Below are 17,246 nucleotides of genomic sequence, written 5' to 3' on the forward strand. Positions count from 1 at the left end.
ATGGCAGTAACACTGGACTTATACGGCAGTACCACTGGAGCTTATATGGCTGCACCACTGGACTGGACTTATACGCCAGTACCACTTGACTTATATGGTAGTACCACTGGACTTATATGGCTGCACCACTGGATTGGACTTATACGACAGTACCACTGGACTTATATGGCAGTACCACGGCACTCATACGGTAGTACCACTGGACTTATACGGCTGCACCACTGGACTTATACGGCAGTACCACTGGACTTATATGGCACTACCACTGGACTTCTATGGCTGCATCCCTGGACTGGACTTATACGGCAGTACCCCTGGACTTATATGGCAGTACCACTGGACTTATACGGCATTAGCCCTGGACTTATATGACTGTACCACTGGACTTATATGGCTGCACCACTGGACTGGACTTATACGGCAGTACCACTGGACTTATATGGCTGCAACTCTGGACTTATACGGCAGTACCACTTGACTTCTATGGCTGCACCACTGGACTGGACTTATACGGCAGTACCACTGGACTTATACGGCTGCACCACTGGACTGGACTTATCCTGCAGTACCACTGGATTTATCCAACAGTACCCCTGGACTTATACAGCAATACCACTGTACTTATACAGCAGTACTCCTGGACTTATACGGCAGTACCCCTGGACTTATACGGCAGTACCCCTGGACTTATATGGCAGTACCCCTGGACTTATACGACAGCTTTCTTGGACTTATATAGCAGTACCCCATGACTTATATGGCAGTAACACTGGACTTATACGGCAGTACCACTGGAGCTTATATGGCTGCACCACTGGACTGGACTTATACGCCAGTACCACTTGACTTATATGGTAGTACCACTGGACTTATATGGCTGCACCACTGGACTTATGCAGTAGTACCCCTGGACTTATACGCCAGTAACCCTGGACTTATACGGCAGTACCACTGGACTTATACGGCAGTACCCCTGGACTTATTTGGTAATATCCTTAGACTTATACGGCAGTAGCCCTGGACTTATACGGCAGTACCCCTGGACTTATACGGCAGTACCACTGGACTTATATGGCTGTACCACTGGATTGGACTTATACGACAGTACCACTGGACTTATATGGCAGTACCACTGCACTCATACGGTAGTACCACTGGACTTATACGGCTGCACCACTGGACTTATACGGCAGTACCACTGGACTTATACGGCAGTTTCACTGGACTTCTACGGCTGCATCACTGGACTGGACTTTTATGGCAGTACCCCTGGACTTATAGAGCAGTACCACTGGACTTATATGACAGTATGCCTGGACTTATATGACAGTACCACTGGACTTATATGGCTGCACCACTGGACTGGACTTATACAGCAGTACCCCTGGACTTATACAGCAGTACCACTGAACTTAAATGGCAGTACGCCTGGACTTATACGGCAGTACCACTGGACTTATATGGCTGCACCACTGGATTGAAGTTATACGGCAGTACCACTGGACTTATATGGCAGTACTACTGCACTCATACGGCAGTACCACTGGACTTATACGGCAGTACCACTGGACTTATACGGCAGTACCCCTGGACTTATATGGCAATAACACTGGACTTATATGGCTGCACCACTGGACTGGACTTAAACAGCAGTACCACTGGACTTATATGGCAGTACCACTGGACTTATACGGCTGCACCACTGGACTTATACGGCTGCACCACTGGACTTATGCAGCAGTACCCCTGGACTTATACGGCAGTACCCGTGTACATATACAGCAGTACCCCATGACTTATATGGCAGTACCACTGGACTTATATAGCTGCATCACTGGATTGGACTTATACGGCAGTACCACTGGACTTATACGGCAGTACCACTGCACTCATACGGTAATACTACTGGACTTATATGGCTGCACCACTGGACTTATACGCCAGTACCACTGGACTTATATGGCACTACCACTGGACTTCTATGGCTGCATCCCTGGACTGGACTTATACGGCAGTACCCCTGGACTTATATGGCAGTACCACTGGACTTATACGGCATTAGCCCTGGACTTATATGACAGTACCACTGGACTTATATGGCTGCACCACTGGACTGGACTTATACGGCAGTACCACTGGACTTATATGGCTGCAACTCTGGACTTATACGGCAGTACCACTTGACTTCTATGGCTGCACCACTGGACTGGACTTATACGGCAGTACCACTGGACTTATACGCCTGCACCACTGGACTGGACTTATCCTGCAGTACCACTGGATTTATACAACAGTACCCCTGGACTTATACAGCAATACCACTGTACTTATACAGCAGTACTCCTGGACTTATACGGCAGTACCCCTGGACTTATACGGCAGTACCCCTGGACTTATATGGCAGTACCCCTGGACTTATACGACAGCTTTCTTGGACTTATATAGCAGTACCCCATGACTTATATGGCAGTAACACTGGACTTATACGGCAGTACCACTGGAGCTTATATGGCTGCACCACTGGACTGGACTTATACGCCAGTACCACTTGACTTATATGGTAGTACCACTGGACTTATATGGCTGCACCACTGGATTGGACTTATACGACAGTACCACTGGACTTATATGGCAGTACCACGGCACTCATACGGTAGTACCACTGGACTTATACGGCTGCACCACTGGACTTATACGGCAGTACCACTGGACTTATATGGCACTACCACTGGACTTCTATGGCTGCATCCCTGGACTGGACTTATACGGCAGTACCCCTGGACTTATATGGCAGTACCACTGGACTTATACGGCATTAGCCCTGGACTTATATGACTGTACCACTGGACTTATATGGCTGCACCACTGTACTGGACTTATACGGCAGTACCACTGGACTTATATGGCTGCAACTCTGGACTTATACGGCAGTACCACTTGACTTCTATGGCTGCACCACTGGACTGGACTTATACGGCAGTACCACTGGACTTATACGGCTGCACCACTGGACTGGACTTATCCTGCAGTACCACTGGATTTATCCAACAGTACCCCTGGACTTATACAGCAATACCACTGTACTTATACAGCAGTACTCCTGGACTTATACGGCAGTACCCCTGGACTTATACGGCAGTACCCCTGGACTTATATGGCAGTACCCCTGGACTTATATGGCACTACCACTGGACTTCTATGGCTGCATCCCTGGACTGGACTTATACGGCAGTACCCCTGGACTTATATGGCAGTACCACTGGACTTATACGGCATTAGCCCTGGACTTATATGACTGTACCACTGGACTTATATGGCTGCACCACTGGACTGGACTTATACGGCAGTACCACTGGACTTATATGGCTGCAACTCTGGACTTATACGGCAGTACCACTTGACTTCTATGGCTGCACCACTGGACTGGACTTATACGGCAGTACCACTGGACTTATACGGCTGCACCACTGGACTGGACTTATCCTGCAGTACCACTGGATTTATCCAACAGTACCCCTGGACTTATACAGCAATACCACTGTACTTATACAGCAGTACTCCTGGACTTATACGGCAGTACCCCTGGACTTATACGGCAGTATGCCTGGACTTATATGGCAGTACCCCTGGACTTATATGGCACTACCACTGGACTTCTATGGCTGCATCCCTGGACTGGACTTATACGGCAGTACCCCTGGACTTATATGGCAGTACCACTGGACTTATACGGCATTAGCCCTGGACTTATATGACTGTACCACTGGACTTATATGGCTGCACCACTGGACTGGACTTATACGGCAGTACCACTGGACTTATATGGCTGCAACTCTGGACTTATACGGCAGTACCACTTGACTTCTATGGCTGCACCACTGGACTGGACTTATACGGCAGTACCACTGGACTTATACGGCTGCACCACTGGACTGGACTTATCCTGCAGTACCACTGGATTTATCCAACAGTACCCCTGGACTTATACAGCAATACCACTGTACTTATACAGCAGTACTCCTGGACTTATACGGCAGTACCCCTGGACTTATACGGCAGTACCCCTGGACTTATATGGCAGTACCCCTGGACTTATACGACAGCTTTCTTGGACTTATATAGCAGTACCCCATGACTTATATGGCAGTAACACTGGACTTATACGGCAGTACCACTGGAGCTTATATGGCTGCACCACTGGACTGGACTTATACGCCAGTACCACTTGACTTATATGGTAGTACCACTGGACTTATATGGCTGCACCACTGGACTTATGCAGTAGTACCCCTGGACTTATACGCCAGTAACCCTGGACTTATACGGCAGTACCACTGGACTTATACGGCAGTACCCCTGGACTTATTTGGTAATATCCTTAGACTTATACGGCAGTAGCCCTGGACTTATACGGCAGTACCCCTGGACTTATACGGCAGTACCACTGGACTTATATGGCTGTACCACTGGATTGGACTTATACGACAGTACCACTGGACTTATATGGCAGTACCACTGCACTCATACGGTAGTACCACTGGACTTATACGGCTGCACCACTGGACTTATACGGCAGTACCACTGGACTTATACGGCAGTTTCACTGGACTTCTACGGCTGCATCACTGGACTGGACTTTTATGGCAGTACCCCTGGACTTATAGAGCAGTACCACTGGACTTATATGACAGTATGCCTGGACTTATATGACAGTACCACTGGACTTATATGGCTGCACCACTGGACTGGACTTATACAGCAGTACCCCTGGACTTATACAGCAGTACCACTGAACTTAAATGGCAGTACGCCTGGACTTATACGGCAGTACCACTGGACTTATATGGCTGCACCACTGGATTGAAGTTATACGGCAGTACCACTGGACTTATATGGCAGTACTACTGCACTCATACGGCAGTACCACTGGACTTATACGGCAGTACCACTGGACTTATACGGCAGTACCCCTGGACTTATATGGCAATAACACTGGACTTATATGGCTGCACCACTGGACTGGACTTAAACAGCAGTACCACTGGACTTATATGGCAGTACCACTGGACTTATACGGCTGCACCACTGGACTTATACGGCTGCACCACTGGACTTATGCAGCAGTACCCCTGGACTTATACGGCAGTACCCGTGTACATATACAGCAGTACCCCATGACTTATATGGCAGTACCACTGGACTTATATAGCTGCATCACTGGATTGGACTTATACGGCAGTACCACTGGACTTATACGGCAGTACCACTGCACTCATACGGTAATACTACTGGACTTATATGGCTGCACCACTGGACTTATACGCCAGTACCACTGGACTTATATGGCACTACCACTGGACTTCTATGGCTGCATCCCTGGACTGGACTTATACGGCAGTACCCCTGGACTTATATGGCAGTACCACTGGACTTATACGGCATTAGCCCTGGACTTATATGACAGTACCACTGGACTTATATGGCTGCACCACTGGACTGGACTTATACGGCAGTACCACTGGACTTATATGGCTGCAACTCTGGACTTATACGGCAGTACCACTTGACTTCTATGGCTGCACCACTGGACTGGACTTATACGGCAGTACCACTGGACTTATACGCCTGCACCACTGGACTGGACTTATCCTGCAGTACCACTGGATTTATACAACAGTACCCCTGGACTTATACAGCAATACCACTGTACTTATACAGCAGTACTCCTGGACTTATACGGCAGTACCCCTGGACTTATACGGCAGTACCCCTGGACTTATATGGCAGTACCCCTGGACTTATACGACAGCTTTCTTGGACTTATATAGCAGTACCCCATGACTTATATGGCAGTAACACTGGACTTATACGGCAGTACCACTGGAGCTTATATGGCTGCACCACTGGACTGGACTTATACGCCAGTACCACTTGACTTATATGGTAGTACCACTGGACTTATATGGCTGCACCACTGGATTGGACTTATACGACAGTACCACTGGACTTATATGGCAGTACCACGGCACTCATACGGTAGTACCACTGGACTTATACGGCTGCACCACTGGACTTATACGGCAGTACCACTGGACTTATATGGCACTACCACTGGACTTCTATGGCTGCATCCCTGGACTGGACTTATACGGCAGTACCCCTGGACTTATATGGCAGTACCACTGGACTTATACGGCATTAGCCCTGGACTTATATGACTGTACCACTGGACTTATATGGCTGCACCACTGTACTGGACTTATACGGCAGTACCACTGGACTTATATGGCTGCAACTCTGGACTTATACGGCAGTACCACTTGACTTCTATGGCTGCACCACTGGACTGGACTTATACGGCAGTACCACTGGACTTATACGGCTGCACCACTGGACTGGACTTATCCTGCAGTACCACTGGATTTATCCAACAGTACCCCTGGACTTATACAGCAATACCACTGTACTTATACAGCAGTACTCCTGGACTTATACGGCAGTACCCCTGGACTTATACGGCAGTACCCCTGGACTTATATGGCAGTACCCCTGGACTTATATGGCACTACCACTGGACTTCTATGGCTGCATCCCTGGACTGGACTTATACGGCAGTACCCCTGGACTTATATGGCAGTACCACTGGACTTATACGGCATTAGCCCTGGACTTATATGACTGTACCACTGGACTTATATGGCTGCACCACTGGACTGGACTTATACGGCAGTACCACTGGACTTATATGGCTGCAACTCTGGACTTATACGGCAGTACCACTTGACTTCTATGGCTGCACCACTGGACTGGACTTATACGGCAGTACCACTGGACTTATACGGCTGCACCACTGGACTGGACTTATACGGCAGTACCACTGGATTTATCCAACAGTACCCCTGGACTTATACAGCAATACCACTGTACTTATACAGCAGTACTCCTGGACTTATACGGCAGTACCCCTGGACTTATACGGCAGTACGCCTGGACTTATATGGCAGTACCCCTGGACTTATATGGCACTACCACTGGACTTCTATGGCTGCATCCCTGGACTGGACTTATACGGCAGTACCCCTGGACTTATATGGCAGTACCACTGGACTTATACGGCATTAGCCCTGGACTTATATGACTGTACCACTGGACTTATATGGCTGCACCACTGGACTGGACTTATACGGCAGTACCACTGGACTTATATGGCTGCAACTCTGGACTTATACGGCAGTACCACTTGACTTCTATGGCTGCACCACTGGACTGGACTTATACGGCAGTACCACTGGACTTATACGGCTGCACCACTGGACTGGACTTATCCTGCAGTACCACTGGATTTATCCAACAGTACCCCTGGACTTATACAGCAATACCACTGTACTTATACAGCAGTACTCCTGGACTTATACGGCAGTACCCCTGGACTTATACGGCAGTACCCCTGGACTTATATGGCAGTACCCCTGGACTTATACGACAGCTTTCTTGGACTTATATAGCAGTACCCCATGACTTATATGGCAGTAACACTGGACTTATACGGCAGTACCACTGGAGCTTATATGGCTGCACCACTGGACTGGACTTATACGCCAGTACCACTTGACTTATATGGTAGTACCACTGGACTTATATGGCTGCACCACTGGACTTATGCAGTAGTACCCCTGGACTTATACGCCAGTAACCCTGGACTTATACGGCAGTACCACTGGACTTATACGGCAGTACCCCTGGACTTATTTGGTAATATCCTTAGACTTATACGGCAGTAGCCCTGGACTTATACGGCAGTACCCCTGGACTTATACGGCAGTACCACTGGACTTATATGGCTGTACCACTGGATTGGACTTATACGACAGTACCACTGGACTTATATGGCAGTACCACTGCACTCATACGGTAGTACCACTGGACTTATACGGCTGCACCACTGGACTTATACGGCAGTACCACTGGACTTATACGGCAGTTTCACTGGACTTCTACGGCTGCATCACTGGACTGGACTTTTATGGCAGTACCCCTGGACTTATAGAGCAGTACCACTGGACTTATATGACAGTATGCCTGGACTTATATGACAGTACCACTGGACTTATATGGCTGCACCACTGGACTGGACTTATACAGCAGTACCCCTGGACTTATACAGCAGTACCACTGAACTTAAATGGCAGTACGCCTGGACTTATACGGCAGTACCACTGGACTTATATGGCTGCACCACTGGATTGAAGTTATACGGCAGTACCACTGGACTTATATGGCAGTACTACTGCACTCATACGGCAGTACCACTGGACTTATACGGCGGCACTACTTGACTTATATGGCAGTACCACTAGACTAATACAGCAGTACCACTGGACTTCTACGGCTGCATCACTGGACTGGACTTATACGGCAGTACCCCTGGACTTACACAGCAGTACCACTGAACTTATACGGCAGTATGCCTGGACTTATATGACAGTACCACTGGACTTATATGGCTGCACCACTGGACTGGACTTATACAGCAGTACCACTGGACTTATACGGCTGCACCATTGGACTTATACGGCAGTACCACTGGACATCTATGGCTGCACCACTGGACTGCACTTATACGGCAGTACCAATGGTCTTATACGGCTGCACCACTTGACTGGACTTATACGGCAGTACAATTGGACTTATACAACAGTACCCCTGGACTTATACAGCAGTACCACTGTACTTATACGGCAGTACTCCTGGACTTATATGGCAATACCACTGGACGTATACGGCAGTACCCCTGGACTTATACGGCAGTTTTCTTGGACTTATATGGCAGTACCCCTGGACTTATATGGCAGTACCCCTGGACTTATATGGCAGTAACACTGGACTTATATGGCAGTACCACTGGACTTACACTGCTGCACCACTGGACTTATACGGCAGTACCACTGGTCTTATATGGCTGCACCAGTGGACTGGACTTATATGGCAGTACCACTGGACTTATATGGAAGTAAAAATGGACTTATATGGCTGCACCACTGGACTGGACTTATATGGCAGTACCACTGGACTTATACGGCAGTACCACTGGACTTATACGGCTGCACAACTGGTGTTAAGCAGCAGTATCCCTGGACTTATAAGGCAGTACCCCTAGACTTATACGGCAGTACCCCATGACTTATACGGCAGTACCCCTGGACTTATACGGCAGTACCCCTGGACTTATACGGCAATACCCCTGCACTTATATGGTAGTATCCTTGGACTTATATGGCAGTACCCATGAACTTATACGGCAATAACCCTGGACTTATACGGCAGTACCACTGGACTTATATGGCTGCACCACTGGATTGGACTTATACGGTAGTACCACTGGACTTATATGGCAATACCACTGCACTCATACGGTAGTACGACTGCACTCATACGGTAGTATCACTGGACTTATATGGCGGCACCACTTGACTTATACACCAGTGCCACTGGACTTCTATGGCTACATCACTGGACTGGACTTATATGGCAGTACCCCTGGACTTCTACAGCTGCACCACTGGACTAAACGGCAGTACCCCATGACTAATATGACAGTACCACTGGACTTATATGGCTGCACCACTGGACTGGACTTATACGGCAGTACCACTGGACTTATACGGTTGCACCACTGGACTTCTATGGCTGCACCACTGACCAGACCTTATATGGCAGTACCACTGGTCTTATACGGCTGCACCACTGGACTGGACTTATATGGCAGTACCAATGGACTTATACAACAGAACCCCTGGACTTTATACAGCAGTACTCCTGGACTTATACGGCAGTACCACTGGACTTAAATGGCAGTACCCCAGGACTTATATGGCAGTACCCTTGGAATTATATGGCAGTTTTCTTGGACTTATATGGCAGTACCCCTGGACTTATATGGCAGTTACACTGGACTTATACAGCAGTACCACTGGAGCTTATACGTCTGCCCCACTGGACTGGACTTATACAGCAGTACCACTGGACTTATACGGAAGTACACTGGACTTATACGGCTGCACCACTGGACTTATGCAGCAGTACCCCTGGACTTATACGCCAGTAACCCTGGACTTATACGGCAATACCCCTGGACTTCTATGGAAGTAACACTGGACTTATATGGCTGCACCACTGGATTGGACTTATACGACAGTACCACTGGACTTATACGACAGTACCACTGCACTCATACGGTAGTACCACTGGACTTATACGGCTGCACCACTGGACTTATACGGCAGTACCACTGGACTTATACGGCAGTACCACTGGACTTATATGGCAGTTCCACTGGACTTCTATGGCTGCATCACTGGACTGGACTTATATGACAGTACCACTGTCTTATATGGCTCCACCACTGGACTGGACTTATACGGCAGTACCACTGGACTTATACGGCAGTACCACTGGACTTATATGGCAGTTACACTGGACTTCTATGGCTGCATCACTGGACTGGACTTATATGGCAGTACCCCATGACTTATACAGCAGTACCACTGGACTTATACAGCAGTACGCCTGGACTTATATGACAGTACCACTGGACTTATATGGCTGCACCACTGGACTGGACTTATACAGCAGTAGCACTGCTCTTATACGGCTGCACCACAGACTGGACTTATACGGCAGTACCACTGGACTTATATGGCTGCACCACTGGATTGACTTATACGGCAGTACCACTGGACTTATACGGCAGTACCACTGCACTCATACGGTAGTACTACTGGACTTATTCGGCTGCACCACTGGACTTATATGGCAGTACCACTGGACTTATATGGCAGTACCACTGGACTTCTATGGCTACATGACTGGGCTTATACGGCAGTACCCCTGGACTTATACCTAAGTCAGTATCTCTGGACTTATACAGCAGTACCCCTGGACTTATATGACATTACCACTGGACTTATATGACTGCACCACTGGACTGGACTTATACGGCAGTATCACTGGACTTCTATGGCTGCACCACTGGACTGGACTTATACGGCAGTACCACTGGACTTATACGGCAGTACCACTGGATTTATACGGCAGTACCACTGGACTTATACGGCTGCACCACTGGACTTATGCAGCAGTACCACTGGACTTATGCGGCAGTAACCCTGGACTTATACAGCAGTACCCCTGGACTTATACGGCAGTACCCCTGGACTTATATGGTAGTATCCTTGGACTTATACGGCAGTAGCCCTGGACTTTTACGGCAGTACCCCATGACTTATACGACAGTACCACTGGACTTATATGGCTGCACCACTGGATTGAACTTATACAACAGTACCACTGGACTTATACGGCAGTACCACTGCACTCATACGGTAGTACCACTGGACTTATACGGCTGCACCACTGGACTTATATGGCAGTACCACTGGACTTCTACGGCAGTACCCATGGATTTATACAGCAGCACCAATGGACTTATGGCAGCACAGGACACCACCATTGGAGTTATGGCAGCACAGGACACCACCATTGGACTAATGCAGCACAGTACACCACAACTGGACTGGACATATACAGCAGCACCATTGGACTTATGGCAGCACAGGACACTACCACTGGACTTATGGCAGCAGAGGACATGACCACTGGACTGATGCAGCACAAGACAGCACCACTGCACTGGACTGGACTTATACAGCAGCACTGGACTTTTGGCAGCACAGGACACCACCACTGTGACTGGACTGATGCAGCACAAGACACCACCAGTGGACTGATGCAGCACAAGCACTGACAGCACTGGAATGACACAAAAGAGCAGGTCGCCACCCCACGCCCCACACCACTTTCTCGCACAGACACTGAGGAGACATGTCATCTCACTACACTCTCCAGGACTGGAGTGAAAATGGTGGCGACGCGCGGCTTCTTATATGGAATCCAAAGCCCATGAGAATCCGACAGTGGGATGATGACGTTTTGCTTCTTTCCGTTTTCCGATTATGGTGGGAAGTCCCGAGCTGGACTCGGATCCGGGCTCATGACATGATGTTCAGCAGGGTTCGGTTCCCAGGGAACCGAACCCGCTCATCCCTAGTAATAAATACAGTTAATAGAGGCAGAAGAAAGAGGGAAGAGGGGATTATATGGGCAATAACATTGTATACATAGTAAGTGGCTGGGGGAAATAAAAGTATAATATGTAATAAGTGCATGAAGACATGAGGGAGAGGGGAATATGTGGGCAATAACATTGTATCTAGTAAGTGGCTGGAGGGAGGATAAGTATAATGTATATAATAAGTGGATGGAGATATGAGGGAGAGCGGAATACACAGTATGGGCAATAACACTGTCTTTATAGTAAGTGTCACACTATCGTTGGTTTGTGTATCCGGTGTCAAAGTCGAAAAATATAGCGACCTTTGATGCCTTGTACTAACCCCATGCGCTTGCCCGCTGCACGTGCACATTCTCTCCCGTGCGTGCGCATATTCGCAGTTGCGTGACGGCGCCTCCACGGTCGTGCGCTCAGGCACGTGGTATGTGCATTTACGGTAGAGTTTGTGTGCGTCTGGTGGGCGACTCGATCGTTACATATTTAATCCAAATAATGTATTTTATAGGTAATATTCCCTTTAATAATATCTGTAAGTATGATTAGTGTAACTGGTTCAGGGACAGAGAGATTCCTCTTTGCATGCTGGGAGGGCTCAGACAAAGGTTGGAGGGTAGTGTATGGTGTCCAGCTGTGGGGTATTGAAGGGGTGTTGTGCCTATGATAATTGGGAGGGATTCGCATAGTTCCTGCTCATGGTTATGCACAGAAGTAGGAAATAAGATTAATTGCATTCCGAATAAATTACACAATAGTGCAGGGTAGGTGAATGGAATTCAGTCATTTCTTTCCCACAGACTGAATACAATAGCCTTATTTACACTAAGCTTTGAGATTCTATGAAGTGGGCTTACACCTTTGTTTATGAATAGAACCATGGTTTCTCTCCAGAATAATGAGTGCTGAGTAGTCAATTGTCTCAACTGAAGGTGGGGTAAACAAAGCCCAGAGACAGAGTTTGTTTGGAAGATCCAAAACAATAGCTTTCCTCAATATAATCAGACAAAGAGGAATTTAGAATACTAACAAGTCCTAGCCATCGCCCACTTCTTGAACTAACCAATGATCCCAGGTGCAGTACATGTCCCACCCCCTAACCAATGGAAAGAGAGCACACAGTATCTATTGTAGTATGTCTTGAGTTAGTAAATAAATATAGCTTGCAATAGGCTTGGTGACACAAGACTCTGCAAGGTTTTCACGCTGAAGACTAGAGCCCTGGTCCAGGTTGCGCCGGCAAAGTCATTCCCAGTGTGTAAGTTTTTCTCTGTAACCAACTTATTCTCTGTTTGTATTTGCCATACTCTCTCTCTGTTATTGTTACGCTGTTGTATATTGTATAAGTTCAGTTATTCTGTTTAGGTGTGTTATGTTAGTGCTGCAGTGTATAAGCTGTAACTGTTTTCCCCTTTTACATACTAAAATCATCTAGATAAAGGTTTTGGAACCTTACAAGGTATTGTGTGTTTATCATTACATTGCTAAGGGTATTCGGAGTGTCTCAATCGCTTAAGCGGCTTTTACATAATAGAGGTTAATCAGCGTTACATTGTGTTGCATACAAGGTTTACTGTGTGTCATCCTGTGAGCGTCTGCGCCGCTCGTGTTCCTCTTGTGGGCACAGCGTCCGCTACGCTAGTTGCGTAGCATTATGGTACTCGGACCGCCTATAGCGTGCTCGATACCCAGCGTAAGCCATGAGCGAACGTGCGTCTCGACCACGGCCTAGCGTCTGCTACGCTAAGTGCGTACCCTTACGGTACCCCGTACGCCCATTGCGTACTGAGTCTCTTACCAAAATATAGTGAATGTTATAAGATAAATATTTAGCTTTATCAATTAGTGACTCATCCGTCCTCCACATATCCGCTCTAGCGAACACAAGCAGACTTTATCTGTCAGCAAAGGGCAGGAGGCGTATCCCTTCGTATCCGTGTTGGTGGTGAGGGATACGGTAGTGCTGACTAGATAAGCGTCTGCATCGCTACGCTGTAGGAGTGCTGGTGGAATCCGGAACCGGAAGGTAAAAACAGTACGCTTTTGTCTTTTAAAACTGTTTATTTCGGTTTGATACACATTGCGTACGCAACACACGCACACACCTGCATTTGTCATTTGTGTAATTTCACATCTCGCCTTCCTGTTTGCCATTTATCATTGATAACGTTCTGAGAAAGATTTGTTGCTATTGGTAGTTAAAAGTAAAAATTAATACGTAAGGGAGTAATTTGTAAAACACGCACACGGCTTGCCTAAGATACAAGGAAGTTCTGTGTGGTGTTCAGTAAATGATTACAGTTAAATATCATTTGCATTGATAGAAACGTGTTACTTGTGTTACTGTGGACGTGTCTGGCCTGTGTACACGTGTCCCTAGCAAAGGGCGGGACAAGCATACGCGATGCAAGGGCTTACACACGTAGCGTATATTACGCAACGGAGCGTATGGGTACGCCCACGTAATACAAATCGCACGACAGTATTGTTTTAGTAGGTGATACAGAAGCAACGCGATAATAGCGCAAGTCAATCTCAGTGTCCTAAATTTTAGCGTAAATAATCCTTCTCTAGTTGTAACTCCTTTGGGACTAAGACTGCGATACTGAATGAAAGGGATTTCTGCGCAGAAACGAAAGTAAAGAGTATATGAGGTGAAAGAGTGTGTATATATATATATATAAGTTTCTCATTTTTGGGTGGAACCACAGGAAATCGAGTTCTCGTGAGGTACATACGTGAAAGTGACAGCGCGGTGGCTTGGGAGGCATCCCTTGTTAACATATTAAAATAAGAGCATTAGAGTATAGCAGACCAGGAGGTCACGGACCAGGAGGTCCAGAGACAGACCAGGAGGTCTAGGTACAGCGGACTAGGAAGTCCGCTATAGATAGAGTCAAGAAGCACAACCCCAGGAGGGTTGGTGCGGTACCCATATAGGCCATTAAGCTCTGGCTGAAGGAATTCGCAGCCACAATTTTCGATTCCACTGGTCGTTCCGCACATAAGATTAGTTGCTTATGTGCAGAACGATTGTACCGCATGTAATTGTGTGCATTAGTTTGTAACTTGACCCAGTACCATTTGCGTATGCTAGAGGGGTCATAAACGCTATTTGTACATTCTAACGTGATTTGTGTAATTTTTTTTATTTTAAGGGAGGTTCGCTGGTCACTCAGGAATTCTCCAGCAACTGATATTTACTGGGAAGGGTTAAGTGCTCTTCGGATCACACCCACACGTTCCAGTAAATAGAGGTTCAGGTCGCAGGGGCCCTAGGTTGAGTACGCCAGCGCTAAGGCAGTGTGTGGGCGTATTGGTCGACGTGGGCGAGTGAGTGAAGGTACTCGGTAAACTTTCACCATCGGCCTACCCCGGACATCTTGGTTTTTGTAAGGGTTCGCTGAAGACCCTGATTTGAAGGTCAGAGGTAGTGAAAGCAACACCTGCAAAGATGGGGGCCAGTTGTTCAGGTAGGGGGCGATCAACCCTGGTTCAGGTTGATTTAGTAAACCGGCCAATAGGGTCGGCAAGGTATATCATGTGTGAGAAATACGGTTCACACACAGAGGTTTTGTGCGATGAATGGGAAAGAATGACTGTGCATGACGGGGAAAAGTTCCCACAGGTAGGCAGTTTCAGCCCCGAGGTGTTACAAAATCTAAGGAGAAGGATATGTCTCATTAAATCTGCAAAGAGACGGATCAAACATTATGATTATTTACAATTATGGCAACAGGAAGGTGAAATACAAAGAGGATTGGCTCAAGCGGCTGGATCTAACCCTATCAGGAAACTGATAGCCACCGCACCACCACCACCATACATAACAGGAGAGAAAGTGGTTACAGAGAATGGCACACTGGTGTATGATAAACATGCACTTAGTAATTGTATAGATGTTAAGAATAATGTAACTAAGATTGTTGATGCTAATACTAACTCGTGCAAGCTGTACCCTGTTTTAAACTTTCCCCAGGATTGTGACCAAGAGGATGAGCCCACAACAATATCGGCACTCTCTCTAGCAGCCACCATAGCAGAAACAACAGTGGGCACGTCCCAACCAGTAAGAGCAGTATCAAAGGCCCCTAGTGGAGGGACAGGTGAGGTCGTATCAACTGGTAAGTACGGCACTGTACACTATACTGAAACCATTACACCACATGTTGTAGAATCTACTCAGAATGATGTTATTGAACTTAATCCTGTTAGGGTAATTGCAGTACCAAATGGGAAAACTGACACTTCAGGAGTCACTCCTGTCAGAAACATCGCCATGCACTGCCCCTTTTCCCGAACGGAATTAAGATCAATGGTGTCTGAATTGCCTGATCCTAGGAAAGATCTAGTTGCAAGCCAGAAGTACATTAGGGAGCTAGGAAATACTGTGGAGCCCAATAACAAAGATTGTCGGATATTGCTGAGGGCATGTTTACCCTCCAATGTCGACTCAGCGAGATTTATAGCTGACTGTAGACTAGATGAAGAGGTACCCCTTACTGAGGAGTACAATCAAGATAATGTGAAAAGAATTAATTTGCAGCTGGGAGTATATTTCCCAGCTGTTGCTAAATGGAACAAAATTTTCTCCATCAAGCAAAAGGAGGGAGAAATAGCTGCTAATTATTTTCATCGGGCACTGCAGGAAATGGCTAAGTATACAGGGATAGAAGACATTAAGACAAATGTGAATCATAGAGAAGTAGCAGTATCTGTGTTAATGGATGGTTTAAAGGAAGTATTGAGGACGAGGGTACAGACCACCCAACCATGTTGGCGAGGTTTGTCGGTGGCTACTTTGAGAGAGGCCGCTATTGATCATGATCGGAACATCACCAGACACAGGGAGTCGCAGAGTGATAAGCTGATGGCTGTAAGTATACAGGCCCTTACCACAAGGCCAACTCAGCATAAGTCTCAGACCCCTGTGGGTAAGTCAAATGTGGTAACTTGTTATTACTGTCATAAAGAGGGACATTTTGCACGAGACTGTAGATTGAAAAGTGCACAAAAATCATATCAACCCCCTAGACAACGACATGACACACGAAATTGGGATCAAGGACCGCAGAGACGGAGTTATGAGCCACACGCAGGGGAAACAAAAAGGTATCCCCCA

This window comes from Pseudophryne corroboree, chromosome 10, assembly GCF_028390025.1.
Source record: "Pseudophryne corroboree isolate aPseCor3 chromosome 10, aPseCor3.hap2, whole genome shotgun sequence".
Taxonomy (NCBI): Eukaryota; Metazoa; Chordata; class Amphibia; order Anura; family Myobatrachidae; genus Pseudophryne; species Pseudophryne corroboree.